General features: G+C 43.9%; 1 protein-coding gene and 1 long non-coding RNA gene across 4 annotated transcripts in view; one reads left to right on the forward strand and one right to left on the reverse strand.

Annotated features, from left to right (window-relative positions):
* WASF2 (WASP family member 2) overlaps nucleotides 1-14092 on the reverse strand; it is a 59955-nt gene extending 45863 nt beyond the window's left edge. Inside the window, exon 1 of one of the 3 annotated variants that reach the window (XM_032495617.1) lies at nucleotides 13955-14092. The gene's annotated coding sequence lies outside the window, so the exon portion shown is untranslated. Of the gene's footprint in view, nucleotides 1-12925; nucleotides 13117-13954 lie in introns of those variants that run through there. The other 2 variants (XM_032495616.1, XM_032495618.1) reach the window with 2 other exon arrangements.
* On the forward strand, nucleotides 13501-24065 carry LOC116668316. Its single transcript, XR_004325443.1, has 3 exons — nucleotides 13501-13641; nucleotides 20025-20178; nucleotides 20813-24065. It is a non-coding gene; the product is annotated as an uncharacterized LOC116668316 (long non-coding RNA).
* Nucleotides 24066-27440: the final 3375 nt, after the last annotated feature.

The following is a 27440-nucleotide window of genomic DNA, read 5'->3' on the forward strand; positions in this document are numbered from 1 at the left end:
AGAACAATGCTTTGTCATAAAAGCTAAGAGTTTCCAAGGGGAAAGGATATAGCTCAGTGGTAGAGTGTGTGCCTAATATGCAACGAGGTCCTGGGTTCAATCCTCAGCGCCACCATTAAAAATAAATAAATAAACCTAATTGCCTCCCCCCATCAAAAAAATAAGCCCAAACAAAAACTAGTAATTAAAAAAAAACAGATAAGAAATACCGGTGAGGATGTTGAAAAATTGGAATCAACACTGCTGGTGGCAACGTAAAATGGTGCAGCCACCTGGGAAAACAGTCTGGCAGTTCCTCAAAGAGTTATCATATGACCTAGCAAATCCACTCGTAAGTATATACTCAAGAGAAATGAAAACATGTGTCCAGACAAAAAAATCTGTACATGAATGCTCATAAGCATCATTATTTATAAAAGCCAAAAAGTTGTAACAAACCAAATGTCCATCAACAGGTGACTAGATAAACCAATTAGTATATTCATCTACCGGATTATTACTTGGCAACCAATGATACTTGCAACAACAAGAATGAATCTCATACTAATTATCCTGAATGAAATTCTGACACCAGACACCCTCCCACTGTCAATGAGCACATACTGTATGATTACATTTATATAGAATTCTAGAAGATTCAAACTATTTTATACTGATAGAAAGCAAACCAGTGGTTGCCTATGTAATGGGGTGTGGGAGTGGGCATCAGAGCAGGAGGGAGTGATTATAAATGAGCAGGAGAACCCATACACATATGGTCAACTGATCTTCAACAAAGGAGGCAAGAATATACAATGGAAAAAAGACAGTCTCTTTAGCAAGTGGTGTTGGGAAAGCTGGACAGCTTCATATGTATCAAGTTAGAACACTCCCTCACACTATACACAAAAATAAACTCAAAATGGCTTAAAGACTTAAACCTAAGACAGGACACCGTAAGTCTCCTAGAAGAGACCACAGGCAAAACATTCTCTGACATAAATTGCAGCAATGTTTTCCTAGGTCAGGTCAGTCTACCAAGGCAATAGAAATAAAAGCAAAAATAAACAAATGGGACCTCATCAAATTTATAAGCTTTTGCACTGTATAGGAAACCATGAACAAAATGAAAAGGCAACCTATGAACTGGGAGAAAATATTTGCAAATGATGTGACTGACAAGAGCTTAACTTCCAGAATATACAAACAGTTCATCCAACTCAATAATAAAAAAACAAGCAACCCAATCAAAAAATGGGCAGAAGACCTAAACAGACATTTCTCCAATGAAGACATACAGATGGCCAACAGGAAAATGAAAAGATGCTCAACATCACTAATTATCAGAGAAATGCAAATCAAAACTACAATGAGGTATCACCTCACACTGGTCAGATTGGCTATTATTAAAAAGGCCATAGGGAGGGAGGGTATAGCTCCAAACCCCCACCTCCTGCCAAAAAAGTCCATAAATAATAAATGCTTGAGATGGTGAGGAGAAAAGGGAACCCTCCTACATTGTTGGTGGGAATTTAAGTTGGTGCATTCACTACAGAAAACAGTATGGAGGTCCCTTAAAAAACTAAAAATAGACTCACCATGTGATCTGGCAATCCTACTCCAGGACATATATCCAGAGGAAACTCTAATTCAAAAAGATATATGCAGCCCAATGGTCACAGTAGCACTAGTTACAAAAATCAAGACAAGGAAGCAACCTAAATGTCCATCAACAGATGACTGGATAAAGAAGTTGTCCACATACAATGGACCACTACTCTCAGCCATGAAAAAGAATGAAATAATGCCTTCTGTAGCAACATGGATGGACCTAGAGATTATCATACTAAGTGAAGTCAGAGAAAGACAAATGTCATATGATATCACTCATATGTGGAATCTAAAAAAATGACACAAATGAACTTAATTACAAAATAGAAATAGACTCAGACATAGAAAACAAGGTTACCAAAGGTGGGGGGAGGGATAAATTAGGAGTTTGGGATTAGCAGATACAAACTACTATATACAAAATAGATAAACAGCAAGGTCCTACTGTATAGCACAGGGAACTATATTCAATAGCTTGTAATAACCTATAATGAAAAAGAATATGAAAAATATATCTACGTATAACTGAATCACTATGCTGTACACCTGAAACTAACACAACAATGTAAATTAACTACACTTCAATAAAAAAAAACCCAAAGGGGCAGGAGGAAACATTTAGGGGTGATGAATATGTTCATTATCTTGACTATGGTGGTGGTTTTAATGGTATATACATATGTCAAAACTTACCAAATTTTACATTTTAAGTATATGTGGTTTACTGTGTGCCAATAATATCTCAATAAAGCTGTTGTAAAAATGAAACAAAAGCACTGCTAATTCAAGTATTTAAACTGCTGGAGTCTATAGGCAGGATAATAACTTTAAATAAAAGGTACATCATTAATGGTTACTCTGTAGGGTGATATGTATGTTAATTGGCTTGATTGTGATTAATCATTTCACAATGTATATATGTATCAAATTATCATGTTATGTACCTTAAATATATAAGATTTTTGTCAATTATACCTCATAAAGCTAAAAAAATTAAAATAAATAAAAAAATAACAATAGGGGAGAAGATAGGGTATTAGAAGAAAAAAAGATTGGCCATGCATTAATAATTGTTGAAGTTAAGAAACAGATACACATTTTCTTTACTTTTTCATATGCTTGAAAATTTGCATTAAAAGGTTAAAAAAAAAAAGTTCAAGACCTCAACTGAAAAAACAAAACTCATCAAGACTTCCCATTTTACTTAAATATAAATTCCTTATCAGCCCTACAAAGTTTTGAAATATTTTTGCCCTTAAAGCTCCTTCTACCTTGGAACTCTCCTCATCTCTTCTTTTGGCTGGTTCATTTTCACCCTTCAGTTTCAGTTTGTCACCTTCTGGGAGAAGCCTTTCCTGACCATCTTTATCTAAGTTCCTCCATTACCTCTACTATAGCACTCTATTTCATTCTCTTCCTAACATACCACAATCTCAACATTTTATTTATGTGTTTGTTTATTGTCTATCCAAGACTCCTTAAACTGCATGAGAGCAGGGACCTTGCCTGTCTTAGTCACTGAGTTGTAGTCTCTGTACTTGGCACATCACAGGTACTCAATAGTTATTTGTTGAATGTTAAACTAATAACCCAACACTGAGCATTATCTAATTAATGAACATTAAATACAGCAAAGCCCTTCAGAGAACTTACTGTTGCAAAGCTTCAGGTAACTCACACACATATCTGAAGTGAGAGGATATGTGATATAATGTAAATTAAATAGAATTAAAAATTTAAAAAACTCTTCTGAAGGCCACTGAAAACAGCAAATAAATACGGTTTAAGAAGGCTAATTTTTCCCCCAAAGAATTCATTTAGAAACAGAAACAAGAGAGTTCTGACATAACACATTCTCTAGATAAAGATATATAAACAAAGGGGTCCCCCAGGGACTGATGCTGAAACCTATCACAAGTAACATTTTTAGAAATTACCTAGAAAAAACTGTCCAGTGAAATCTTCCCAGTTTGCAGATGACTCTAAAGCAGTAGCTAAGGGGGAGGATATAGCTCAAGCGCTAGAGCACATGCTTAGCACGCAGGAGGTCCTGGGTTCAATCCCCAGTACCACCTCTGAAAACAAACAAACCTAATTACGTTCCCTCAAATAAATAAAATTTAAAAAAAAAATTTTAACTAAAGCAGTAGCTAGAAGTATGATGGTACAAAGCTGTGTTGAGAAGTGTGGAAAATAGCTTCCATGCAGACAAAAATAAGGTAATGCAGTATTGCAAAAATAGTCCAAACTATAATTATCAGATGATGAGCTCTAAAGCTACCTGATACAATGTAAGAAAAGGGTTTCAGAGTCCCTGGACTTATCCTGAATATAGCTACAAAAAGGCAACAAAATACTGGTTGCTACTATGAAAGCTTTGGAAACACAGAACACATTATCCTGCCCTTGTACAAACCAAAGTGTATGTGCACCTAGAATAGAATGTGTAGTTGTGGCCATCACAGCATAAAAGAGGTAAAATAGATAGAGGAAGGCCTAGAAAGATATCCAAAAAAAAAAAAAAAAAAAAGATAGAGGAGCTTATGTATGCATACAGATTTTTAAAAAACATATAGACATATAAAGGACACATTAATATGAAACAAGGAAGATGTGAGATGGTAAACAGAGACTGCATCAAATTTTAGAAGTCATAATACAGTTAAAAGTCTTAAGAAACAGGGTGAGGGGTGGGTATAGCTCAGGGGTAGAGGGCATGCCTAACATGCACAAGGTCCTGAGTTCAATCCCCAGTACCATTAAAAAATAAACAAATACCAAACTACCTCCTCCCCAAAAATAAAAAAAAATTTTTTTGAAAAGAAGTCTAAAGAAACAATAAAGTACATATATTTTTTAAATTTAAGGTCAGCTTTTAAAATCAGAAAGATGGGAGTTTTATGTCAAAAAAAGGAAGGGAACGGAACAGAAAGGAACAGAAGGGAAAGGACGAAGGAAATGAATTCTAGTTCCAGGAGGCTTAACTGTGTGATGGTGAGAATGTTACTTAATTTCTTTGAGACTCACTGCTGTAAGGATGGAGATATGCACTACCTGACATACAGTAGACACTTATTACCCAGTACTACTGCTTTTAATAGGACCAATAAAAATAATAGTTTACTATGCAATCTAACATATAATAAAGTAATAAAACTCATTACTCAGATGGGGAATACAGAATGTAAGAAAAATAATTTGAAGACAATCTAAACAAATTCATAGGTAATATTTCCCTAAGAGAAATTATAAATTTTGGTTAACATAGCCCTAAATTTTGAAGTTAACATTTTCATCTCTTTCCCACAAGCAGGAGAATTCTAGGCCACATAAATGACATATCCAACTAAACATGCCACTCACTGTCTTAATTTACAACAACTGTTAACTTTATTTGAGCAGTGGACTAAGTAATGGTATCATTTAATCCTTCCAAAGTCCTCTGAGATACGCTCCATATTTTACAGTAAAATTAAACAGGTCCCCATCTTTACAGATGAGAAAACTGAAGCTAAGAGAGTCATTACCCAAGGCTACACACAGAGCTTGTAAGCAGAGGCGCCTATGTTTGAAACCACATGGACTGACTCCAGAATCTATACTCATAACCCCAGAACTATACTGCCTCCTATCCTGAGAGAAATGCTGGGTGTCTGGGTACCAAGAATGAGGTGAGTGATGAAGGAGTGTACATAAAGGATTCAAAAAGTCTGCTTGATATGGCCAGCCCAGCCAAGGTAACTGCCAGCTAGATACTCAGATTTGGGGTGGCCACAAGCGTGAACCCTGGAATAACAAGAACTGATTAACAAGGATGTGACAAACCTAATATAAGAATGGAAGCCTAAAAATCACTAAACTATGGTCTCAGCTATGGTAAACAAAATGCAGAGAAAAAGGAATACATATCAAAATGCTAACTAGTGAGATTATGGGTGATTCTTTTTTTTTTTAATGAGAGGTACTGAAGATTGAACCCAGGACCTTATGCATGCCAAGCACACACACTACCACTGAGCTATACCCCCGCCTCTACTTTTGTAATTTCAAAGAGATTTTAAAAACAAGTAAATCTAATACATTAGAAAAAGGAAGTAAATTACATGCAAATACCAAAGCAAAAAAAAAAAAAAAAAAGGGTATGATGTAAGAATAAGCAAATCAGTAACTGCAGTATGCTGGAAAGAACTCTAGATACGCACCAAAAGACATGGGTTCATACTAATATACACATCGAGGTGGATGAATCTCAAAAATTTTATGTTGAAAAGAATTCAGACACAAGAATGCATACAGTACGAGGCAAAATTAATATGTGAGGACAGAAATCAGAACAGTGGTTGCCTATAAGAGTAGGAACTGACTGGAAGGGGTATGAGGGAACTTTGGAGGGTGTGGAAACCTCTCTCTTGATTGGGGTGTTGGCCACACATGTGTTTACATTTGTCAAAACTCATCTAATTATATCCTTGCATCTCCATGCATTTCACTGTATGTAAATTTTACCTGCAAAAAATCTCATTTAAAAGAGACAGGGTTCAATTTCAAATCTGCTATTTATTAGCTGAGTGACTATAAGGCAGTTACTTAACCTCTCTGAGCCTGTTTATCTGTACTGATAAAGTGTAGCTACTAACATATAACAATTTATCTCAAGGGCTAGGGACTGACTGTAATGACACATATCAAAGTGGGAGACTGTGCTTTGCAAATTATCATCCAATGAATGTTGAAGGAACTTTAAAAGTAAAAAGGGGGCAAAGCAGGTCTTGTATTTCTCATAATTTCACAAATGGCTTTGATATCAGGAATACTACTCTTTAAAGGCGATCAGAATTCTACAAAGGGAAATTTACTTACAGCTCTCAATTGTGAATGGAAGGGAACATCATGGGCTTGACCTAAGACCTCCTTCTACACAGTTAAAAACAATTTCTCGAGATATGATTTGAGAGAACGCTTTCTGAGAGAGTACTTGCTAGAAAAATGATATAATCAGGGGAGAAAAAGTTGTCAGTTATATATATGGGAGAGTAAAAGAAATGTTCCGTTACTTTACTATGTCAGTTACAAAGTTTAAATGTCTCTGTAAGCCACACCATAAATAGGTGTTTAAGTATGTATGTGTGCATATACATACACATAGTCACTCAAATTGGAACTGAGCTGAACCACTGCTTTTTCCCAAAAGGGCCTCTATATTGTAAAAATAAGAAACTTCATTCTGTTCAACTGGAATTAGTTTTACAACTGAGAGTATGTCTCAGACTTTTCCATATTTTACCAGAAAAGAGGAACAGTTCGAAAAGTAGTATCATAGGCAAAGTTTAATAGCCTCTCCCATCAGTCTCAAACTATTTTTCTTTATGAGTGTATAGAGATCATGATGAAGATCAAGTTTTTATGAAATACTTCTATATCTGAACATTATTTCTTCTGCAAGCATTCGACAATTCTTGGTTCTGTTCTTCTCTTTTCTAATTCAATTCTGTTTGGTTTCTAAGTTAAGAAGTGTGTTTCATTTACATAAACGGTAACTATTCTGAGATACCATTCATAACTATACATTTGAATTCTCTAGAGTACTATTCATAACTTCAAATGAACAGGAAAAAAAAAACTCTCATTCAACTTCACTTTAATGGTGACTAAGACATGAATGATTATGTTATATTGCAGAGGGCTGGCCAAAGGAGTGAAGTCCCCAAATGTTACTACAAACTTGTCATCATTTTATGAATACCCAAAGGGACCAAGGACCACTGCCTTGACCAATCTACCTATCACAAAAAATACTGAGCTTAGAAAAACACACCTGTTAGCTAAATATTTTTTTAGAGTTACAAAATATCTATGTGAGGACATCCAAAGATATAACATATCTTAGCCATGAAGCTCAAAAATGAGCAAAGAAGAATCCTGACAAGTCCTGGCAAGTTTTCTATAAAACCAATGCTGGTTATTCTTTAGGTGTTAAACTTTTCAGCTATTAGCTTTTCAGAGAAACAGTCTTTCATGCAAGGTAGTAATAGTCTAGTAGTTCTTTACTCCATCTAATGAGTGACAGAAACTGAATTTACATAAATCTGCATAAATAATTCAGCTCTCTGTACAGCTCTAATATATTTAAACCAAATAAAGTAAAATTTGAACAGAATAAAATAACGTAGCTATTTTAAGGCTGTCACCTTCTGATTTCCCTCATTTATCTTTCTCATCCAAAAGTCAGAGATAAGAGACTATAACCAGAAAGAAGGAATGAAAGGATAGTACACACCTGAGGACATCTATACTCAAGTCCCTCTATGACTCCACCACTTCTACCCTTGACATAGTTTCAACAGGGGGCAGTTCTGCTCCCCTAGGGACACTTGACAACATCTGGAGACATTTTTGGTTGTCACAGCTGGGGGTGGGGGAGGTTGCAGTATACTAGGTAGTTGGAAAAGACCAGGGGTGCTGTTAAACATCCTTCAATGCACAGGACAGCTTATCACAATACAGAATATTATCCAGCCCCAAATGTCAACAGTGCCAAGGATTAAAAACCCTGCTCCAAGGTCCAAGACAATAAATGTTTGCTGATCTGAACTGAAAAGGAAAGACCATGAACTGGAAGAAACAGAAGCCTACAAGAATAAAGTAGAAGACAGAGGCCTAGTTTAAACATCACTAGCATTTATTAAGCCTTTATTGTGTGCTGAGCACCAGTCATACAAAAATGAACAATACAGTCCAGGCCTTATGGAGCTCACCATCAGATAGGGGAAAGAGTTTTATAATTTGTCTGCTATCTAATAAATGTTTTAATAAAGGAAAACACACACAAGAGAGTCACTCAACTTTTCCTAGGAATGATTCATGGAAATAGATGACATCTTAGCTCAGTTCTGAAGGATAGTAGGAAACATCTTATTTCACAGATTATATACCTCTTTCTAAACGAAGAGCCATTCGTTTCTTCAGTCAACAAAAACGAAGGAACACCAATTATGTCCCATACATCGTGTTACGTGTTGGAGATGCATTTAAATTACAACTTTCCACTTCTTCCCTTGGCATCACTGGTACTCAGCAGTCCACTTCCCCGACTCAAATCCCCAACAGTTCTTTCATTTCTACCTATTCCCAATTTACCAACTGTCGCTCCAGTCAATCCTAGCACCACCCAAGGATTAAACAAAACTTTCAGTTGCCTTTTTACAAGACTGTATCTAATTTTGCCTAGATTACAAAATCTAGGTGGTAATGCTGGCAGAGTAACTGGCAATGAACTGACTATGGGTCCAGACCTGCCAACTGTTTAATGTGTATTGGTATCTTGGAAAGCTATTTTACTTTATAAAAAAATCTGGGTCCTTTTCACCCTACCCAATTCATACAAGGTTCAATATAGCAAATTAATCGACATATATTTATTCAACACCTACAACATGCTTACACCAATAGTTCTCAACCCTGGTTGTTTACTGACATCACAGCTCCCAGATATAGATAGATAGATAAGATAGATAGATAGATAGGTAGATAGAAACATTTTTTTTTTGATATAATTTATTTTCTAATGGTAAATTTTGATGCAGGATGTTCAAGGCCCTGGCCTTTAGGCTTTACAGAATACAAAAGAAGTGTGAGACACAGTTCCTGTTTTAAAAAGCTTATCCACAGCCACAACAGAGTAACTTGGAATAGTATATTTGTTCACTGATTTGTAATCCTTTTGTAATATTATCAGTGCTTATGAAACAGAAGAAACTGAGGTAGCTTGGATAAGAATTGTTCCTATTCCCTAGTCCAAGCATACATCAACTGCACCTGCAACTCCTGATACACAGTCCCACACGCCTTCTATCTCTCAGACAGTGAAAGCACCATTTTCAGGAACTATGGAGGCACTCCAAGTAAGAGGATGAATTGAGGTGGCTGTTTGTCCTGAAGGCCAGAATCTCTCAGTCATGCTGTCATGGGCCTTTTTTTAAAGAGAAGAAACAGTTTTTTGACCTCCAGCAATACCAGTCCACCTCACTCTACAGTTAAAGTGTGCAAGAAAATTAGAGTGGACTGAATTTTTTTTTTCACTTGTTTCCTTTTTTTTCATTAAAAAAATTTTTTTTATTGAAGTGTAGTTGATTTACAATGTTGTGTTAGTTTCAGGTGTACAGCTAGACTGAATTTTTATAAATTTGCTCCTAGAAGTCCTTGGTCATTTAAGGAAATCACCCAAATTCATAAAGCTGGTAGGCTCAAGTTTTTCACATAGCATACATTTGAATTTTAAAATATTCTAAATTAAATATATTTTAGATAACTCCGTACGGAGATGTACAAATTGTGAACACTTAATTAAAAATTTTAAAATGTTGACATAAATCCCATTTAACAGTGAAGACCATCCTAAAGCACATCAGCTTTAAATTCTGCAAACATGAATCTACAGATCTTCAACTGATTAGTCTTTCTCTAAATCATATAGGAAAAGGTACAATTCTCTTAACTGCTATACAAAAATTGATGAGCACAAGACCCTATGAATTACTTTTTTTTAAAAAAGAGGGGTAAGGTGTCATTCAAACATCTAAACGGACCAAAGATGGTATTAAAAGGTAAAATTCGGTACTTAAGAAAAAATGCATATTGACGCATATTTATTAGAATAACACTGTCACATGAAAGAGAGAAAAAAAGTTTCTTCTATGTAATACTGATTTTAGGACTCATGACTTTAAAATTAGCTTGGTTTACCATATTTGTCCTTGTAATTGTTCTAAGTTTTATCCATAGACATCTACAGTCCCTTAACTTCAATTCCAAAATCCAAAAGGCTGTAAAAACAAGCTTTTCATTATTCATTTGGCAGCAAATTCTAACATGAAATGACATAAGACTATTTATAGTATTTATTTATCCCAGTTGGTATGAACATTCTGACATTTTACTGTGGAAATAGTAATGTGTCTGATTACAAGGTGCTGCCCCCACCTCTCTGGGATGTTACATAATACATAGTACGTGTACCATATTCCTTTTCCAAAATCCAAAAAATTCTAAATTCAGAAGCACATTTGGTCCCCTTTTTTTTTGGCCCCAAGGTACTGTAGACTGGTATACCAAAGACTAAATCTTATCCAGAAAATGTAAGTAATACTGAGAGTGAATGTAGATCTTCACACGCAATAAATTCAACGTCTTAAATATTCACACATACACAATCCTGTAAAATAAAGAAGACTCAACAAATGTCAAAAGCCAAACACACCATTATGTGCTTTTCAAGTGATGGTGACATTTGCATCATCCAATATACAGATCAATTCCTCTTAGGCTAAAATCCACTAATTTAAACCATAGTTTTTAAAAAAAAAAACAAAAAAAAAAACCAAAGACTGCAATTGGTAATTATGTTGAGAAAAAGAATCATCCACTCATAAATAATGTACTCAGTAAAATGTTCTGATTTTTAAAAAATTTATCTCAGTTTAAGGTTTAAAATTCTTTCATTCTAGAATATAACTTCTGAACGCTGAACAAATTACAATTAAGTTTTTCTGAGAAAGCAGAGCCTTGGACAGAGCGGCAGTAACAGGGACAGTCCTTAAAGATATTTCAACAGGAAGAAGAGTTTCACAGTTCCTTCCTTCCTTCCTCCTCCAGTTGCTGCTTTTCTGGTTTTAGAATTTCAAACAAAGAAATACATATTGGCTGTACTGCTAAGAAACGCCCTCTTTCTCAGCAACTTCCTCTTCCAATTTTCTTCCCTACCATTGACATATGAGAACAATACATACTGCCAGTCCCACCATTTTGATTAACCAAAAGCTCTGAGGCTTGGAAAAATTAAGGGCTGCAATTTACAGTACCCACTCTAGGTCCACCATTTCACTCATCTAGAAGTCAAATAATAGGGAACACAAAGAAAGGAACATTTCACTTAATCAAGAGGTCGGCTATTGAAACTTTCAGCCCAGGAATCTAAAGAAATTTGCACTAACAAATGCGAAATTTTTCCTATCCCAAGGAAACAGCCTTCTTAGTGAGGAGAAAAAGTTATTGGGCTGGCACCACTCTGAAACAAGAGTCTAGTCTATGCACCAATAGTTGATGAACTTTCTTATACAGGCCACGCACGCAGTCAGGGTTTCAAATTGAGTTCTCTGAGGTTCTGACACACTTCAAAGTGAACTTTACAATTTAGAAATGGTCCTTTCCAACTCACAGACTGAACAAAGGGTATGTACTTATAATTAACCAACCAGGGATCAAGACCTAGCCTGTCTCCATGCCAGAAGTCATTTCAAGTGTCTGGAACCAGACCCCTCCCCCTATCTGTGACAAAGCAAACTTCCTTTAAGTGGACAGCAAATTCCCCTTTGCCCAGTGATTCTCAAAGAAAACACTTCAATGTTGGTAAGCTCTGTGTGACCTTACTGTGTGACCTGTGGCAAGTTACTTAACTCCTATGAAACTTAAGTTTCCTTATGTGTACCTTCTCAAGGGCAGCCGTAAAACTTAACCAAGAACATGTGCCTAAACCAGATTTGACACATAGTAGGAGAGCCATAAACATTCTCCCTCCTCCTCCTAACCCTCCTGAATTCTTTTGGGCCTAAATTTCAATCACAGCCCCAGGGTCTCCAAAGATTCCTTCTTCTCTGATTCTATGGAGACCTGTATAAAACTCCCCCATCCCAGAGGCTCTAGGATCCTGGAGAACCAAGACAACCAGACACCACCCCATCATAGTCTGGGGTCCATCCAGAGCCTTCCTGGATGGGCCCCTTTAGCCAACTCTCCTTACTCTGCAGGCCATCCTGTACACACACGTAAGTACACGTACACACACACACACACACACACACGTCCTCTCCTCCAGTCCAGTCTGCAACTTAGGCCAGGAGTCTCAAAGAGTACCTTAGTGCCTTTATGGGGAAGAACTTGCCCAAGATCTCAGACAACCTCTGAGCTCCATCTCAAGTACGTCTGCTTGCAAAGCTTTCATTTTATGGGGAAAATGGGGCCCAGAAAGGGAAGTGACTTGCCCAAGGTCACACAGCGAGTTGGTGGCACAGCCATGTCAAGTCAGGGCACTTTCGCAGCTTTACAGCCTAGCGGGGCCCTCCAAGTCTCCGGGGGGATCTCCGGGACACCTCCTCCCTCGGGAGGGGAGTGTATTGTAAGGCGCCACCCCGCGCTGACCGCTCACCCGACTTCTGCGGGGCAGCGGCAGGAGGCGCGGCCCCCACTCCCCCGGGACCCTGCGCGGCTCGGGTGGGGCGGCCCGGCCCGGCCCGGCCAGGCGCCTGACGACGGGGCCCATTCGCGGGGACTTGTTGCTCACCTGGTCTCGCGCGGTGGCCCCAAGCGAAGGAAAGGCTGGCCAGCCGCCCTCCTCCGCACGGGGTCTGTACTCAAGGGCCACCTCAAGGACTGCCACACAGCCGGACCCCCCCTCAGCGCGCTACGCCCCCAGCCGCGCTCACCCGGCTCGCGTCCGCCATTACGCGATTCCCCGCCCTGGGACTCAGCCACACCCCGCCAGCCGCCCTGATTGGCTCTCTGCCCCACCCGCCTGAGGCTTCCAGGCATTCCATTGGCCTGAATGGAATGTCAGTTAAATAGATACGCAAACGACGTACACAACGGTACTGTCCGGGAGAGCTCCACCCGAGCTACTTCCGCAATCGGAGTAAACAGCAAGAGGGCAAACTAAGTGAAGTGGGGGTGGATTTTAAACTAAACCAACTCCTTAATTCAAAGTAGGAAAACCCCACCTAGGAACGTGTAAAAACTCGTACAAAGTGTATTAAGAGACAAATCCTTTTTTTTAGAGTTCAAAGAACCAGTATGTTTGGCAGAAAGAAGGGGCTAAGCCCATGAACTTTCTGTGGACACACCTCAAGCTGCAGATAGTTTTGTCCCTTCCGTCCGGGTCTCAGGCTGGGCAGAAAGTAGGGTCGGGAGAGTGAGTCACAGGTTCCTGCCCGCCGCTAAGGGATCCGTCGGGGCGGGGCCCGGGATCCTGGGAGTGGGAGCTGGTTCTGAAAGTAAGGTCAGGTGAGTTGGACAGTGGTTCAGCCACCACCTCACTCTGCAACTTAGACAACTCCCTAAACTTACCTGGGTCTCAGTTTGTCCTTCTGCGAAATAGGAACAATCATGTCAGTCCTGTGTCCTGGAGCGTTTGTTAAGGATTCATGCATGAGTGGGTATACGTGTGTCTTGTCGATTATAAAAGTTGCAGTCTGGATATCAATGTGACATATTCACAGGTTAGCAAAGATACCACAATTCGTTCTCTAGAGCAACTCTGCAAGGCAGGTATTGTCCTTATTTTGCAGAAGAGAAAACTGAAAACTCCATGACTTACCCAAGGAATTGACTTCCATTCCTGTATTTCTCCCTTCTGGGCCGGGTGTCCCCCTGAGAAAGACTTCTCTCCTCTGACCCATTAGCGCTGCAGGGAGGGTCTTGAGGGTGCCAGGTTAGTCCCCCATCTCTCTGGTCACCATAGACTTAGACACAGCCCCCACCCCACCCCCCGCCCAGCTATTGTTAATCACCAAGGTTCCTGGGGAAAAGTGATCCTAAGAGTGCACCCGAGCTGTTTCTGGAGTCCTAGGAATCAGGAAGGATGACAGGTGGGTCAGCAACTCAGGCAGAATCCCAAATGAAGACACAGAAGCTCAGAGAGAGGGGCAGTTTCCAAGTCAGGACTTAAGTCCAGGTCTCTACTCTTAAGAACAGGGCTCTTTTCAGGATTGTTTTTCTCAGAAGAGCTGCTTTGGCTGTAATTTCTAGTCCTTTTCCCTCTCTGCAAAGGAAGGAAGCCAAAAAGGGAGTGGGAGGGGGAATAGCCTAAGACTTTAGAAGGGCAGAAAACCACCAAGTGGGTGGTGCCAGCAAGGCCCCAGTGCCCGCTGAGTCAGTGACCTCCAGGCTCAAATTGGGACGTGTGGTCTGACAACCAATGACTATTTAAATCCTGACTGTGGCCGTTGGGTGCAGGGAGGTGTTGTGCAGAGGTCAGTGACTTTGGGGAAAAACTGACCTATGAATGAATCCAGGCTTCATCACTTTCTAGCTCTCAGCCTCACCTACAGCCTCTCTAAAATGGGGACAATAGAGCAGTTGTGAGGATTCAATGAGTTAACTGTGAAATTAATGAGTCATGTGTGTCAAGTGCCTGATAGCTATTTATTCTTTCATGGTTTCATCCATTCAATAAAAAATTACCCTACACTGGAGCAGGTGTAGGGCAGCCTGCCAGTGGTGCAGCTACAATGATGAGCGAAACAAATCAGACCCTCATGGAGCTTACAGTTTGGTGAGGAAGCAAGTTGTTGATCAAAATACAGTTAGAAACTGTGATAGGAACAAGAGGGCAAAGTACAATGTGTTTATGAGAGTGAATGTCAGGGGATAGGGTGGGTCAGAGGAGGTTTCCTGAAGAGGTGAGTTGATGAATGGGAGTTAACTAAGCAGCTGGTGGTTGGGAGAAGTGTTGAAGGCCAAGGGAAAAGGTGTAGAAGGTCTAGGCCAACGGTATAGTGGCATTGGGGAGGTGCGGAGCATGAAGCTCATGCTCAGGACCAAACAAATAAGGTGGTACAGGAGAAAGAACTTGGCTTTGAAAGTGGGTCTGTTCTCCAAGAGTCTCTGTTCTTTTCTGATAGTCCCTGAAAGAATGCAAGTTTTGAGGCCTACCTACCTGGGTTTGAATCTTGGCTCTGCCATCTCACTTTGGAGTGTGTGACCTTGAGCAATCACCACACCTCTCTGTGCCGCAGCCACTCTTCTGAGAAATGGGGATGCTGATAGAAGGGCATAAGGTGAGGGGTGAGGATTTAATGTAGCAATTTGTACAAAACGTTCTGGCACATAGAAGCCACTCCATAAATGGTGCTTGGTCATCGCTGCGTGGAGGGCGGTGAGCCTGAGGCAGCAGATCCAGCAGATGCCTTTGGGAGAGAGCTGATGCAAGCGTCTGTGCACTGGGCCAATTGTTCTCTGGCCTTAATTGTAGAAGACTTCCGAGCCGGGCAAGCCTGGTTTCCAATCACAACTGTACCACTTCCTAGCAATATGACCTTGGGCAGGTGACTTCACCTCTCTGAGCCTCAGTTTCCTTATATGTAAAATGGGGATCATAATTGCTTCTATTTCTCAGAGCTGTGAAGATTAAATGAGATAGTAGAGGTGAAGCAGCACAGTGATTGGCACATAGTAGCCGTTGTTGAATGTTAACTGATGATTATTATTATTATTGATATCAGCAGTTACTATCTGTACTAGATGAGATTCTGGGGTTTTGCTTGAAAGTTGTCTGGCAACAGGAGCCTTAGTTTCTCCTTTAGGCAATAGAGATAGACAAGTTGCTTTCAGAGGGAGTTGTGCTGGGCATCTTAATAGTAATATTAAAAAGCACTCACAGTGAGCATTTATTATGTGCCAGCCATGCTTTACATGCATTAATTCATAAATCCTCATAGCAGTCCTATAAATCAGGTCCTATTATTGTCATTATTTTACAAATGAGATAAAGGAAGCACAGAGAGGTTAAGTGACTTGCCCAAGGCCAGCCAGTCAGAAAGCAGCACGACTGGAATTTAAACCCAACCTCAGAACTTGAGAGGGCTTGCTGCTCCTGAGAGGCAAGCCCTCCCTCTTCTACCCAACAGAGTTATCACCTGGAGCAATGAAGTAATTCACTGCCCATAAGTCCCAGGTTTCGAAGGCCAAGCCACATTCCTTTCTCACCAGTTCTAAAAAATAACCCCTGCCTGTTCTCTGAGGCTGATAAAATCAGGGAACAGAACTTCTTCCTCTGCAAGGGAAAGCAAAAAGACATTTAGAGTCACTAGAACTGGGTCCGAGTCCCAACTTTACCACTTAATGGTTCTGTCTTAGCCAAGTCACACCCTCTCTCTGAGCCTCAGTTTCCTTACCTCTAAAATAGGGATGACAGTAGCTCTGCCATGGGGCTGTTGTGAGGAGCAGAGAAAACAAGTCCTGTATAAACTATAAAGTACCATCAGCACAAAGCTTCCTCTCCGTGTTGCTATGGGGACAGCAAGCACTCCAGGAAAGCAGCCGAAGCCAGTATAGCATTCAGCAGGCAAACTGGCATCTCTGGAAACAGTCCTGAATTCGAGTCCCAGACCTGCTTTTATGGCTGTGTGACCTTGGTCAAGTCTGAGCCTCAGTTTTCTCATCTATAAAATGGAGTGAATAATACTGATCTTGTAGAGCTGGAGAGAAAACACAATGAAAGAATGTGTAAAAAAAAGTGAGCCAATGCCTGCTACAGAGCTGGCAAAACACAGTCTGCAAAGGGAATCTAGGGATTTAAAGCAGAGGGACCAAGGAGAATCACCCTGACCCCTCCACAGCACCTCTGTCTGAGGGCCAGCGGGTGGACAGCACTGTGCTCAGAGCCAGAATGGTCTCCAGCCACTGCTCTTTCTCTGGCATCCTCAGCTCTTGCTGGGTCCACTGCATCTCTCTCTCCCCCTCTCCCTCTCGTCAAACAAGTTCTTCTCCACTGAGCAATCCCAGGGGGCCCCCCCAACCTCGGTTCCAGCCAAGCTGCAGGCTTTCCCCGCCTCCACATCCTGAATCCACAGCCTTTGCATTTGCCATTCCTTCCACCTGGAATGCTCTCTCCTCCCGGAGCGACTTTGATGGGGAAGAGGGGGAGTAGAGTGCTGGAGGGAAAGGATCTGGAATGATGCTCCCCCACCTCCTCACTCCCCTTTCCTGCATCCCCCACACTGCAGGCCTGACCTCCCCCCTCCCAGCGTGGGGGATGAGGCAAGCGCTGGGAGGGGGAGGTAAAGGGGGAGGACTCCGTGAAGGGCCCTCTGTGGGGTTTTTCACCTGCTCTGAAGAGGCAGACGGAAATGAAAGCTCTAGAAAAACGCCTGCCGGTCTGCTCCCGAGGCCCCAGCTCAGTGAAGCCTCCCTGCCTTCCCACTGTGCCATCTTCTCTTCCTCCCCCTCCTCCTGCCGGCAGGTGTCACACAGTCAAGGAACACGGGTGGGCGGCAGGCCAGAAAGACTTGAGTTCAAATCCCATTCCTGCCACTTACCCAGAGAGTGGCCTTAGCAAGATGTTTGGCATGCTTACACCTCATTTCTTTGTAAAAGGACACAAGGATCCCTGTTTCTCAGGCTGCCGTGAGGACTAAGTGAGACCCCAGGTGAAAGTGCCTGGCACAACCAAAGATCTCAGCAATGGAGACAATAGCAATGATAGCAAACACCACAGTGCCTGGGTGTGCCTGGCACAGCTCTCAGTACCTTGCATATATTAGCCTGTTTACTTCCTGGCTACGATTACTAGCTCCATTTTACAGATGAGAACATTGAGGCACAGAGAGAGTCTATAACTTGCCCAAGGCCACACAGCCAGTAAGAGGCACAGCTTATTTCTAACACTATGGTGATCTCAGTGACAGTTGGCATGCTTATTTGCTTTTCTCTGTACTAACTCTATGCCCTCAGTAAGTACATGTTATTCTCTTTCCTCCCACCTTCAAAATCCTGCTAGAATTTTCCCTCCTCTGTGACATCCTCCAGTCTATTCATTTAAGGAGCATCTATTGTTGATGGCTCTGGCCAGGCTTATGGCTGGGCACTGGGGATCCAGGGATCAATCCACCCAGTCTATGCCCTCGAGTGGCTCCCAAGCTGGTGAAGGGGAAGATATATACATAAAAATAACAGTAAAAGAGGGAGATACCAATTGCAGCAGAAACTGTGAGCTCAGAGAAGCATAGAACTTAACTGGAGGATTAGGGCAGAGTTACAGAAGAGGGGTCATTTGAATGGGGTCTTGAAGGGTGAGTAGGCGTTCCTCAGGTGGAGTTATAAAGTGGATATATAGACTATGATGTACAGGACAGACCCTACAAAGGAGACTGAAGAAATAAAGGCAAGAGAGTAACATGCTGGAGTCAGTTGCATGCCAGGTCTCCTACTGGGTGCTGCAGATATAGAGGTGGAGAGATATTAACTGGGACCTCAAGGAGCTTACAGACTTGGTGTCAGGGGACAGAAAGCAATAAGCAAAGCAAAAATGGCAATATTAAAGAAAAATCCAAAGGGACTTTGGGACTAACAACAACAACAACAAAAAGACCTGAACCTGTCGAGGGGTCAGTGAAGGCTTCCTGGAGGAGTAGTTGATGTCTAGGCTGAGATTTTAAGATCAGAGCCAGATTATGTCACCTACTACCACTCCAGCCCATGTGTAAATTCAACATAAAAACAAAACTAACTATAAAATAAGAGTAAGGAACTCCATTAAACTTCTGATTTTTCCCATGAGGCCTATTTCAGTGGGTCTTTTTTACAATTATCAAACATCAAATTATTTCTTAAAAGTAATGTTTTTAGTGCCCCCTGCCTTGCTGGTGCCCTAAATACATGTTTGCTCTGCTCACTGGGTAATCTGACAGAGTGACAGGCCAGAGGGAGTCAGCCAGGTGAGAGGTGGAGGAGGGTGTGGCAGGCAGTGGGAATTTCACAAAGGTCCAAAGGCCCAGAGGCAAGAGAAAAGATGGCATGTTGGGGGTAAAAAGGAAATCCTTCAATGAGAGCTAGCAAATGGGAAGAGGTAGGGATGGAGTTTTAAACTGGATTCCAAGGGTGCTGGGGAGGCACGGAAGGGTTTTAACCAGGATGTGACATAACCAAATGTCGCTTTTGCAAGATCACTCTGAATATCGCTAGAGACCTTTTTATGCTTTGAATTCATTCGTTCAAGAGACACCACGTGCCAACTAGGTTTCAAGCACTGACCCAGGTGCTGGGGCTGCAACAGATAATTAAAAGTTCCCCAGATGGAGCAAGACGTGGCAAGACACTGAGTGCCCCCGCTACAGAGGGGCCTGAGTGGATAGAGGCTTGGAGTGTGAAAGTGGATGGCTTTCACAAATAGAAAGCCAAACCCTGTGCTGGACAATGAGGCAGTGAGATGGGAGATGGCGCTCAGGGAACTTGCAAGGTCCTTGCATTGGAGAGACCAAGGATTCCTAAGATAGAAGAATAAAGAAATGAAAATGGGAGGAGAGGCAATGGGTTAGGGGTGAAAAAGTCCTGATCCTGTAACCTCCCTAGAAGGTGGCCAAGTGGGCGGAGGGGCAGAGGCCCTGGCCCCCATGCTTTCTTAGCCCTGCTGAGCTCTGCAGCTTGTCTCCTCCTGGCTCTAGAAGTCAGACCAAACCCTGAAGGAGAACAGAGGCGGGTGAGGAGGGGGCGGGCGGGAAACAAGCCCAGGCCTCTCACCCCAGCAGGGCCTTCCTTCCCAGCGGCTGGAGCCAACCCTGCTGAGGAGCCAGAGGTTACAGGGAAGGATTAAGGAGTTGGTTGCTTTTTTACCCAAACTGTGGCTGCATTTCTCTCTCTTTCTTTCTCCCTCTCTTTTTTTTTTAAAGGAAAATGTTCCTGTACACGCACCCGGAGGCTTTTGCAGGAGGCGGCTGTTGGAGAACCGGGAAAACAAGCCAAGAAACAAGAGAGAGGAAAAAGACCACGCCTCGCTTGGCAGATTCCTAATGGCCCAGGAGACCTGAGGCTTTACAGTGGGAGGTCGGTGGGGGCTGGCTCGGGTGGGAGGGAAGGGCAGGCCGAAGGACAGCCACTTGCTGGCCAGTGACCTTGGGCGGGATGTGGCCTGCTTCCCTCTGGTGAGAATGGTGGGGAGGGGGGCAGGGGCAGGGGCAGGGCTGGCCGGCTGAGGTCACAGGAAGGCCCCTTTCAGCCTGAAACGCGATCTCGGGATGTGGGGCCTGCCAACCTGCAGCGACCCTGGGCCAGCAGAGATGAAAGGCTGCCTGTCCCCAGCTTCCGGACCCCCGAGGCCCCAGTGCCTCAAACCTGAAGGGCAACAAAGCTGCTGCAGCTGGCTGAAGTCGGCTGCTGGGCTCCCCACCACCACCTGATGTCATCCAGCCCTCCCTTCCCTGTTTTACAGAGGACACTCAGGCTCAGAGAGGGCTGGTGACCTGCCCGAGGTCACACAGCAAGTTGGAGGCTGAGCCAGGACTCACCACAAAGTCTTTGGACTCCCAAGTCCCAGCCTCATTCCCTTTCCCAGAAACTTGGCTGCCTGGGGGCTTACCCTGGGGAGTTGGAGAGACCCAGGGTTAGGGAGGACAGTTGGGAGCTGGGTCTGTTTGAAGTCACAACTTAATGTTGATTAAAGTGCTTTTTTTTTTTAAAGACAAAAAGAACGTTCCCAGCCCCTGCCATGAGCCTGGACTTGCTCTGCTGGCAGGCGAAGGAATGCAGCTCTGGCCGCCACAGCTGCTGGTGGCCAGCTGCGGCCTCAGCTCCTGCTGCTCCCACCCCAGCAGGCACAGGGACAAAGGCCTCTTCTCAGCCTGTCTCCTCCAGCCCCCTGGATCAGTAGGGGCAGAACATTGACCAGGAGGCTCCGTCACTGACCAGCTCAATTGCTGTTCCTCTCTGGGCCTTAGTGCCCTTTCTGGAAAATGGGGGCAGAGTCTCTGCCTGACTGACCTCTCAGCACCATTTTGAGGTTCCAAGGAGTTAAAGTTACAGAAATAGAGACCTCTCAGCATCTCTTCTGCCTGAGGGTCGGCCTACTCAGAGACCCTCCTGCCTCCAATGCCCCTCCCTCCCTCCCACTTCACCTGGCTAGCCCCAGCTCCCTCAGCTCAGCTCAGCTCAGCTCAGCTCAGCTCAGCTCAGCGGGACCATCCCTTACCCTGGGGAGCCCTCCCTCACCTTCAGACCATGCTGTTCCTTCAACGTATTTATCACTGTTATAATTAAATAATTAATTGTGTAATTGGATCTGTCTCCCCACTCAGATGTGAACTCTAGAATAATAATAGCTGACACAAAATGCTGACCCAGTGCCAGAGACTTTCCAGGTATTAACCCAGTTAGTCCCTGTTGTAGTGTTCCCATCTTACAGATGTGGTAGCTGAGACAATGAGAGATTCAGTAACTTACCTGAAGTCACAGCAAGTTGGAGGCTGAGCCAGAACTTAGCACAAAGAAGGTGCAGAATCAGGATTCAAATCCAGACCCCAGACTAGAATCAGTATGCCACTAATAAGGCAGGTTCAGCTTGTTCCCTGGCTATCCCAGCTCCCAGAACATCTGGCATACAGTCAGTGCTCCATTTATGTTGGGTAAATGAGGACACAAACAGGTGATGAATACACAGGAGTATTTGGAGAAGACTAAAGTGCCTTCCAGGAGTGAGTTTTGCAGGTGCTATGTGTGGAGCCAAGCCGTGGTGGGGGGAGGCGGTACCCAATATAGTACTAAAGAACAATTATTAGGCTTCTTTCTGGAACACATAGGCCAAAAACTTGGGACGTCATCTTTGATTCCTCCTTCCACTTCATCTGCCAGAGCCATTCAGTCCCCAGGTTCTGCTTGATGTCCCTCTCTCAGTGCACCCCCTCTTCTCCATCCTTCAACCCCCATCTTTTTCTTGGATTTTTGCAGCATCTCTTACACAGGTGTCTCTGTCTCTAATTTCTCCTCCTTCAAAGTTGTCCTCTGAAAACAAAGCTAATTGTGGGTGCCATCCCTCTTTACCCCCTCCCTCACTAATGAACCTTCCATGGCTCCCCATTGCTTTCTGGATAAAGCCCACACTCCTCACCAGGGCTTCTACCACCCAACCCCTGCCTCCACCCCTCCAGTCTCACCTCCTGCCCCACTCCTCCACATGTCCTTTGCCCAAGCTACTCTATATAGTAGATGTTAAGAGCATGGAAGCAGACAGACCTGGGTTCAAGCCTGGCTTTTGCCATTTACTAGCTGTGCGAGTTTGTAAACAAATCAGTTCCCTTCTCTAAGCCTCAGTTGCCACATATGGGAAAATGGGCATAATTATGATAGCTCTTCACAGAATTGGTATAAGGATTAAATGAATACATAAGGTGCTGAGCATAGCCCCTGACACTCCCAATAGTTCCTATAATTCTTATACTTTTCTCTGCTACAAAGAGCACTTCTTACTGTCAGCCTTACTATTCTTTATGACCTAGCTCAAATGTCACCTCTTGGAGGAAATTTTTCTTGATAGTCACACTCTGTTCCCCAAGTGAAATCAGTCTCACTTTGCAGACTCGCTTGCACTTTGCACCTCTGTAAAGCACTTGTAATATGGTTGTTGCACTCTTTCCCCCATGACCCCAAGAGTTCCCAGGGAGCAGGAACAATACCTTCTTGACTCTAGCACAGTGCCTGGCATGCAGCAGGTACTCAAAAGGTGTCAGTGGAATTGAGTGGAGGCACTACTTTCAGTGCCTTTCTTGAGCACCTTGCAGTGAGGAGAGCTGAGTGGTGAGATGGCTGGACTCTGCTGGGACCTGGTTGCCTGAGTCCCACTCCAGCTCTGGTGCGGGGTATGTTGGTATACGTGGGAATGGGAATGAGTGGAAGAAACCCCTGACCTCTGGGCTCTTTCTTCCCGGCAGGGACTCTTCAGTCCTTTAAGGGAGGGAGAGAAGGGAGAGGAGGTGAGGAGGTCCAGGTGCTGAGCAGGGGTGAGGTGGGGCTATAATAGTTGCTGGGCGTGGGTGGGAGCAGGCAGACTCCAGCTGCTCTCAGACCAGGGCCGGGCCTGGCAGGACAGGGCCTCACAACCCAAGTCCCCACCTGCCAGGCCCCGCCTCATCGTGGCACCTGGATTAAGTGACTTTTCAGGCTGTAAAACTCCATCTTGATCTGCAAGGAAGTAGAGTCCACACCTGGCCTTGTCTGGTTGCTGAGCAGGGAGAAAGGGGAGTGTTTCCTTTTATTCTTTTTGTGTCGGTAACCCCTTGCAATCCTGGGCACATCAAAGAAGGTAATACTCTTTGCAAACCCAAGTGAAGGTCACATTATCCCTTGCTGCTTCTGCCACTCCCCCTACTTAAAGCCCTTCTCTCACTGCCCGGTACCCTCAGGATAATGTCCCAACTCCTAATCCAACCCCTAAAGCCCTGGGAGGTCTGGCCCCTGCCTCCTGTTGGACTTTCACTTCCCTCTCCTCCTGCTGCCGCCTCTTCTGGCCTTTTCTCAGTTCTCCCAGCACACCTTGCCCCTTCTTTCCTCTGGGCCTTCGCGCATACTGTTTTCTCTGTCTTGAGTGCTCTTCCCTATCCCCTGGTGATTTTGTTTCATGTTTAGTACTTTCGATGCCTGAGAAATCTTTGCCTATCCCAAGATCATGAAGATTCTCCCATCTCTATTCTTCTATAAGTTTGTAGTGTCAGCTTTCACTTTAGGTCCATGATTCATCTTGGATTAATTTCTGTGCATTGTCAGCTAGGGGTTGAGACTCATTCCCACTCATTCTTTACAGTTCAGTTTATCTCTCACCTCCCTTGAGAAGCCTTCCTTGACTGCTCCCAGACTAGGTCAGTTCCTCCCACTCCACAGCCCATAGCACCCTCTACTTTCTTGTAGCACTTGTCATAATTGTAATTAAACAATTATTTGTGTAATTTGTTGTTTAACATCTCATCTCCTCTAGTATACTGTAGCTCTCTGAACTCAATACTTGTGACTGTCTTCTTAAAAAACTTGTTACTGCAATATACACTCAGAAAAACCGTACATATCAAAAACAGCTTGATGAATTTTCACAAACTGAACACACTATGTAACTGATACCCAGATCAAGATGTAGACCATTATGACACAAAACATTTTCTGTACCCAGGAGCCCCTCATGTCCCTTCTAGTCCTGACTGTCTTTTTTTAATCCTTAGATTCTCAGCTCAGAGCCTGGTATTATTAATCTCTCCAAAAAAAAAAAAAAAAAAACTTTATTGAATGAATGAATTAGTTGGTGATTCTCCTCCAGAGAACTTGACATGGAATCTAACAGCTCTAGCTCCAGCTCAGTGTGACCTTAAGGAGGTCCCTCTGCTTCCTGGGTCTCAGTTTGCTTGTTTATGAAATGGGGGAGGGTGGGATGGAGGGAGATTGGATAATAACCCCTTTGAGGCTTTTTCAGATGTGACATTTGAGGCAGAATTAACCACCCCCCCAGGTTCTATCAATACATTATCAGGAATTATTTTGGTTTCCTGCCTGAAAATGAGGGCCTGGGAGGATTAGAAACCTGATCCATGTAGAGCATCAGGAGCCTGAACCTGAGAGTCAGAAGACCTGGGTTTGAGTCCTGCCCTCACCTCTGGGTGACCTTGGGCAAGTCCCTTCTCCTCCCTGGGCCTCCTGGGTTTCTTCACTTAAAATGAGGCATAGGTTGACCTCAAAAGCTCGACAAAGAGTGATGCTGTCTCCAGGCTTCTGAACACCAGGTTTCAGTTTCGGAGCACGGGCAACTCTGGCTCTGGGCTCCTCCCTGCCAGGCACCGTGGAGGGAGAGGAAAGCACAGGATGTGATAACCACCCTAGCAGAGGGAACTCACAGTCTGGCCAGGGGGACCCAATGTTCAGCCAGGAACCAAGTGGAAAATGGATTGATGGTCCAAGTGATTCTCTACGTGTGGGGCTGAAGAGAGAGGAGCTGGAGTGTTCCAAGTAGGGGTAGGAGACCTGGGGGTGGGGGTGGGGGAAGACAGAGATGGCTTCCTGGGGGAGAAGCCTTTGGAAATTGGCAGGGCAGCCCAGATATGGGAGGAGGCAGGAAGGAGGAAATTGGGTCCAGGTGACCACAGAGCAGCAACTTGGCCAGGGAGTAGGAGAGGCGGGAGCTTGGGCAGCCGCCCCGCAGCTGAGCCTTGAAGGGGAAGGGGGGCTGCTGCCTCTGCCTTGGCCCTGGGAGGGCGCCATCTTCTCAGGCCACAGGCTGGGAGGAGGGCATAGTTATGAGCTCGGCTAGAGGATCCCCACTCTTAGCAGCCCCCAGGGCCCTGCCCGGCTCTCCTGGGGCGGCAGGACAGAGGGTGAGGAGCAGAGTCAAGCCGCATCCCCCTCCCCCAGCTCCTTCCACAGGGCCTTCCCTTTAGCATGGATCACATTTTCTGCCTCTTCTTGGCTTTACAACCAGGGGGCACTCAGAACATCTTTGCTGAATCCCATTCCTCAGACAGATGACTGAGGCAGAGTGGTTGATAACCAAGGAAGGAAGTGAGTTGTAATTATGCAAATGGTAATAGATAGCAGAGTTCAGAGCTTGACTGCCAAGGTTCAACTCCCAGCTCTGCCACTTATGAGCTATGTGACCTTGAGCAAATCCCTTAATCCTTCTGTGCCTCAGCTTCCTCATCTCTAAAGTGGGATGATAATATGACTTATAACATTGGGTTGTTGTGAGGATTAAATGAGATTATAGATGTAATGCATTTAGACATAAAGCGCTGCCACCTCAGAGACTGCAAAACGAACAGACTTTGGAGTCACTCCTCTAGTCTGAGCCTCAGCTTCTTTATCTCTAACACGGTGCTAATAATTCCTGCCTTTCAGGGCATTTGTGAAGGTCAGTAAGCACAGGCTGGCCCCTAATAAGAGTACACCAGAGACCTTTCTCTCCCACCCCCTCCCTACCTCACCATCAGCATGTTCAAGCTCTATTCACCCATCCCCAGCAAACAGCTGCCCCTTGGCCACCCCTCAGGCCTAGGAATCAACCCTGGCAGTGGGGTTTGGACCCGGCAATGACCATTTAGGCTCTGGAAGTAGCTCAAGGAAGTTTATGGTCGGGTACCCAGAGATGGTCTAGAAAGGTGTGGAGATGGGCTCTAGGTGGGCATGGCCTCTTGACCTCTCTGACTCCTCCCTCCAAGAGGAAGGACCCAGCAGAGGAGGCCTAGTGTGGGCCCTCTAAAATGTGGGGGTTCCTGCCTCACTGGTTGCCTGGGTCTAAGGGCCAAACTAATTAAGAATAACTGACAAAGCCGAGTACAGCACATAGCAGACACTTGGGAAATTGTTAGAATGACTGCCATCCATTATCTTTACAACACTGAAAAGCAGGCACTACTGAGCCCATTTTGAAGATGAAGAAACTGAGGCTCAGAGAGGTAAAGTCACTTGCTTGGTGGTTACACAGCTATTATATAAGGGCACAGCTGAGATTCAAAGCTGGATCTGCCTGATGGCAAAGAGGCTGTTAGCCAGGGGATAGGAATCCCAAGGTCACCAGCAGACCCTGTTGGAGCTGGACCAGGAGCCAGATGCTGGGCTGGGCGTGGTGAGGTCCCAGGATGATGACCAGGTCCACTCAGGATAGAGAGGTTTAATTTACCCTCAGAAACCTGCCTGTGAGCCCAGCTTATGGCCATCTAGTAGCATTCTAGCTAAAGTTATTTTTTCACTCTACACCCATTTGCACAACCCTCCCATATGTGGAGCCATATGCTGGACCCTGGGGACCCTGGATGATTCAGACTTGGACTTGCCCTCCAAGTGCTGCTGGTCTGGTAGGAGAGGCAGATACACAGCTAGAAAACCTTACTATAGGATGAGGTGGATGAGGGTTTAAGCACATGAGCTGTGGCAACCAACTGCCGGGATTTGAGTCCCAGCTCTGTCTCATTCTCTTCAGAAATTGGGCCAGTCACTTAACCTTTCTGAGCCTCAGTTTCCTATGTATGAAATGGGGATGATGATAACATACTTCTTTATAAGACAGCCATGAGTATTAAATAATAGCATGAACATGGAATGTTTATATAAAAGGCTAGCACATAGAAAGAAATATCCAGTGAGTATTAGCCATCTTTAGTGAAGCGTAATGAGGGCATAGGGGAGAAACCTATTCTTATTGGGAAACTGGGGTCAGGAGAGGCTTCTTGGAGGAGGGGATATCTATATTGGGTCTTGAAGGATGAAGCGTTCACCTGGATAAGTGGGGGAGGGCATTCCAGGAGGATGTACTGCAGGGACAAAGGGCCAGAGGTGCGGGAGGA

The sequence above is a fragment of the Camelus ferus genome, chromosome 13, assembly GCF_009834535.1.
Source record: "Camelus ferus isolate YT-003-E chromosome 13, BCGSAC_Cfer_1.0, whole genome shotgun sequence".
Taxonomy (NCBI): domain Eukaryota; kingdom Metazoa; phylum Chordata; class Mammalia; order Artiodactyla; family Camelidae; genus Camelus; species Camelus ferus.